Below are 5,197 nucleotides of genomic sequence, written 5' to 3'. Positions count from 1 at the left end.
GACGGTGGGTTTGTGCCCATAGGCGACGTTGTTGCCGGTGATGTCTGGTGTGGACCTGCCTTTACAGCAGGCCTACATGCCCTCAGTCCAGCCTCTCTCAGCCTATTGCTGACAGACTGAGCACTGATGGAGGGATTGTATGTTCCTGGTGTAACCCGGGCAGTCGTTGTTGCCATCCTGTACCTGTCCCGCAGGTGTGATGTTTGGGGCTATCGACCCTGTGCAGGTGTTGTTACAGGTGGTCTGCCACTGCGAGGATGATCAGCTGTTTGACTGGTCTCTCTGTGGCTCTCTCTTAGGCATCTCACAGTACGGACATTGAAATGTATTGCCCTGGCCACATCTGTAGTCCTCATGCCTCCATTGCAGCATGCCTCCATGCATCATGCCTAAGGCACGTTCACACAGATGTGCAGAGTCAATAGAAAGGCCTCTTTAGTGTCTTAAGTTTTCGTAACTCTGACCTTAATTGCCTACCATCTGTAAGCTGTTAGTGTCTGAACGACCGTTCCACAGGTGCATGTTCATGAATTGTTTCATTGAACAAGTATGGGAAACAGTGTTTTCAACCTGGAAAACACTTGTGAACATTTTGGGATTTTTACGAATTATATTTGAAAGACATGGTCCTGAAAAAGGGACGTTTCTTTTTTTGCTGAGTTTAGGGTCTTGGTCAAAATGGGTGCACTATATAGGGAAAAGGGTACCATTTGGGATGTGGCGAAGCAGTATTTCTCCTTCAAATAAGACTCCTTCATCATTGGTGATTCTGAGGGTATGATGAAACATAAAGCAGAGTGAAAATAATTATATTGCAACTTCTTAACCCTCCCGTGGTCCTGGGGTCAGGGTGACCCAGGCCCTGTGTGTGGGGGGCTCCCCTTTCTGTGCTCTGCGCTCGCGGGTCAGGGTGACCCAGGCCCTGTGTGTGGAGGGCTGGCGCTCTTGCGCTGGCGGGTCAGAGCGACCCTGCCAGCCACTGGCGAGACGTGTGGCGTGGAGCGTAGTAGAGCGTCTGCGAGTGTGGCGAGGCTGTGCTCTGGGCTCCCCGCTCTGCGCCCTGCGCCCTGGGCTCACCGCTGCAAGCCGCTACACGTGCCTCGCCGTGTGCTAGAGAGCAGCAGCCGAGTGTTAGAGTCGCGCTCTTGCGCTCCTGAGTCAGAGCGACCCTGCCAGCCACTGGCGAGACGTGTGGCGTGGAGCGTAGTAGAGCGTCTGCGAGTGTGGCGAGGCTGTGCTCTGGGCTCCCCGCTCTGCGCCCTGCGCTCTGCGCTCTGGGCTCTGCGCTCATGGGTCAGAGCGGCCGGCTGGGTCGCTGCACAGGTCCGGACGTGCCCCGCCGCGTGCTAGAGAGCAGCAGCCGAGTGTTCTCGTGGCGCCCGTGGCTCAGAGCGACCCAGCCAGCCGCCGGCGAGGCGTGTGGCGTCGAGCGTAGTAGAGCGTCTGCGAGTGTGGCGAGGCTGTGCTCCGGGCTCCCCGGTCTGCGCTCTGCGCTCTGCGCTCTGGGCTCTGGGCTCTGGGCTCTGCGCTCCGCGGGTCAGAGCGACCCAGCCGGCCGCCGCACAGGTCCGGACGTGCTCAGCCGTGTGCTAGAGAGCAGCAGCCGAGTGTTGTAGTTGCGCCCTGCGCTCCGCGGGTCAGAGCGACCCAGCCGGCCGCCGCACAGGTCCGGACGTGCTCAGCCGTGTGCTAGAGAGCAGCAGCCGAGTGTTCTCGTGGCGCCCTGCGCTCTGCGGGTCAGAGCGACCCAGGCCCTGTGTTTCCAGGGCCGGCGCTCTGCTCTCTGCGCTCTTGCGAGTCAGTGCGACCCTGTCAGCCACTGGCGAGGCGTCTGCCGCGGAGCGTACTAGAGCGTCTGCGAGTGTGGCGAGGCTGTGTGTGCGCTCTGCGGGTCAGAGCGACCCTGCCAGCCGCTGCACAGGTCCGGACGTGCTCCGTCGTCGTGTGCTAGAGTGACAGCCGAGTGTTCTCGTTGCGCTCGTGGCTCAGAGCGACCCTGCCAGCTGCTGCACAGGTCCGGACGTGCTCCGTCAGTCGTGTGCTAGAGTGACAGCCGAGTGGTTCTCGTTGCTCGGCTGGGGTGGGTCGACTGCACACGGCTACGCAGGAGCGCGCAAGCGAGCCTCGAGCATTTTCGGGTCTCGGTCTCCCGCAGTAAGCCGGCCCGGCCGGCCCCTACGTAGAGAGGATACTAATATTGTCAGTGGCACCCACTCGCGCGCACCCGCACACACCCGCACGCACCCGCACACACACACGCACAAAGTGACCGGCGCCACACCCACCCGTGCCAAGTGCGCTCTTGCCGCAGCAGCTCAGCGGACCCGATCAGTGGAGCCGAGCGGCCATGGCCGCGCGTTTTACGGCCGCGCAGGTTCTAGAACAGATCTTGTCCAGCGTGGACCAAGAAGACTACTCGGATTGCCAGGAGGAGGAGGAGGAAGAGGTTTCGGAAGACGAAGACGGGGAGGAATACAACCCCGAGCGCCGCGAGGTCGACGATGCCTCTTCTCCCTCTTCTGAGGGAGAGCAGCCCGAGGAAGAGCCGCCCGAGGACGAGCACGAGGACGAGCGCGAGGACCGCGGCGAGGAAGAGATCTCCTCGGCCCCGGACCAACGGGAGCCGCCGTTGCTGTCGAAAAACGGCAAAATCGAGTGGTCCCCCGTGGCCTACGGCCGCCGCAGCCGCAGCCGCGGGGCCCTCGCCATCAGCCAGGTCGGGCCGGACCAGACTCCGGGCCCCACGGCCTATGCCGCGACACAGGCCCGCGACATCGCGTCCGCCTTCCACCTGTTTGTCACACCGGCGATAGAAAGGATAATTGTGGAAATGACGAACCTGCACGGGGCCAGAAAATACGGCGACGGCTGGCGACCCATGGACGCCACGGACCTGCGCGCCTACGTAGGGCTGCTGATCCTAGCGGGCGTCTACAGGTCCCGGGGCGAGGCCGCGGCCAGCCTGTGGGACGCCGAGAGCGGCAGGACCGTGTTCCGAGCCACCATGCCGCTCAAGGTCTTTCACAGGTACTCGAGGCTGCTGCGATTCGACGACCGCCAGTCGAGACCCGCCAGACTCGCCACGGACAAACTCGCGGCCATACGGGAGGTCTGGGACCTGTGGGAGGCGCGGCTGCCGGCCCTCTACAACCCGGGGCCCGACGTGACGGTGGACGAGCAACTGGTCCCGTTCAGAGGTACGGCACCGTGCTTGCGATTGCGCTTCTTGCGCTTGCTTCCTGTGTGTGTGTGTGTGTGTGTGTGTGTGTGTGTGTGTGTGTGTGTGTGTGTGTGTGTGTGTGTGGTGTGTGTGTGTGTGTGTGTGTGTGCGTGTGTGCGTGCGTGCGCGTGTGTGCGTGCGCGCGCTTATATGTCTATGCAGAGAGGCGCAAGCAGCGGCTGGCTGTAGCAGCGCTGGCAGCGTGTGTAACACAAAACGTTGGCCCTTGTGTCTTGTCCCCTTTCCAAAAGGCCGCTGTCCTTTCCGTCAGTACATCCCCAGCAAGCCGGCCAAATACGGCATCAAGTCGTGGGTGGCCTGCGACGCCAAGTCCAGCTACGCTTGGAAGATGCAAGTGTACACCGGCAAGGCGGCCGGCGGAGGCCCCGAGAAGAACCAGGGGATGCGCGTCGTCCTCGATCTGACAACGGGCCTGAGCGGTCGCAACGTCACCTGCGACAACTTCTTCACCTCCTACGACCTGGGCCAGCGGCTCCTCGAGAGGAACCTCACCATGGTGGGCACGTGAGAAAGAACAAGGCCGAGCTCCCGCCCGCGCTGCTCCAGTCCAGGGGCAGACAGGTCCTGTCCTCCAGGTTCGCCTTCACGCCCACCGCCACTCTGGTGTCCTACCTGGCAAAGAGAAACAAGAACGTGCTACTCTTGAGCACGCTGCACACAGAGGGCCACGTCAGCGATCGCCGCGACAGGAAGCCGGCCCTCATCCTAGACTACAACTGCAACAAGGGCGGCGTGGACAACCTAGACAAGGTGGTGGGCACCTACAGCTGCAGACGGATGACTGCCCGCTGGCCCCTGGTCGTCTTCCACAACATCCTCGACGTGTCCTCCTACAACGCCTTTGTCATATGGCGAGAGATCAAGCCCGACTGGATGCCTGGCAAGCGGAACAAGCGCAGGGTGTTCCTCGAGCAGCTGGGAAAGGCACTGGTGAAGCCGCTGATCCAAAGAAGGCAGCATCTGCCCCGCACCGAAGCGGCGTCAGCCCTTGTCAAAGTCCTACAGAGTGCTACGGCGGCTGAGGCGGCCGCGGCCGCGGCGGCGGCTGAGGCGCCTCGTGATCAACAGCGCCAGGGCCCCGCCGCTGACACGGCCGCTGCCCCGCTCGTTGCCCCGGCCACCGGGGCAAGTAAGAGGAAGAGGTGTCAGCTCTGCCCACCCAAGAAGGACTCCAAGACACACACGGTGTGCTGCAGGTGTAAGAAATACATCTGCAAAGGCTGTTCACACGCCTACTGTCACACTTGCGCACATTGGGCCTTTAGCCAGGACGGGACAGGGTGACCCGGAGGACAAGGGGACTAGACACAATACCAGGACAACGGGAGGGTTAAGGATCCTTCCCTTTTTTTAAATTTTCTCCTAAAATGACATACCCAAATCTAACTGCCTTTAGCTCAGAACCTGAAGCAAGGATATGCATTTTTTTATTCCATTTGAAAGGAAACACTTTGAAGTGGAAATGTTAAATTGACGTAGGAGAATATAACACATTAGATCTGGTAAAAGATAATGCAAAGAAAAAAACATTCATTTTTTGTATTTATTTTGTACCATCATCTTTGAAATGCAAGATTAATTCTATACACAAATTCTATACACAAATGAGCTCATTCAATTGGGATAGCTGCAACAAATGGAACTTTGTTTGCGAAAGGGGAGTGCTGTTCTTGCAACACCCTGGTTAAAGAGATGTGACTAAGCACTTTACCTGTACTCCACTGCAAAGAAACAAAATATATTTAGCGAGTGTGACGGTATAAGGGTTTAAGTGAGGAGGCTAGTTTGATGTATTGCATTTCATTCGACACACACACATAAGCACGCCCACATACGAGCACACACACAAGCATGCAAGTGCGCACACACACATCCATTGCCTACTACACATTTGGCTCAAATGTATGTGTGTATGTGCTACACCTGAAAATAAATGGAATGGACTATCCTCCCTTG

At 59.0% G+C, this 5,197-nt stretch overlaps 1 pseudogene; it reads left to right on the top strand.

Moving 5' to 3' along the window:
- The first annotated feature begins 1,289 nt into the window (after positions 1–1,289).
- LOC139407996 (piggyBac transposable element-derived protein 4-like) lies at positions 1,290–4,525 on the top strand (annotated as a pseudogene).
- The last annotated feature ends 672 nt before the right edge of the window (positions 4,526–5,197 follow it).

The sequence above is a fragment of the Oncorhynchus clarkii genome, chromosome 4, assembly GCF_045791955.1.
Source record: "Oncorhynchus clarkii lewisi isolate Uvic-CL-2024 chromosome 4, UVic_Ocla_1.0, whole genome shotgun sequence".
NCBI classification, from domain to species: domain Eukaryota; kingdom Metazoa; phylum Chordata; class Actinopteri; order Salmoniformes; family Salmonidae; genus Oncorhynchus; species Oncorhynchus clarkii.
This window is presented reverse-complemented; position numbering and strand designations above follow the sequence as displayed.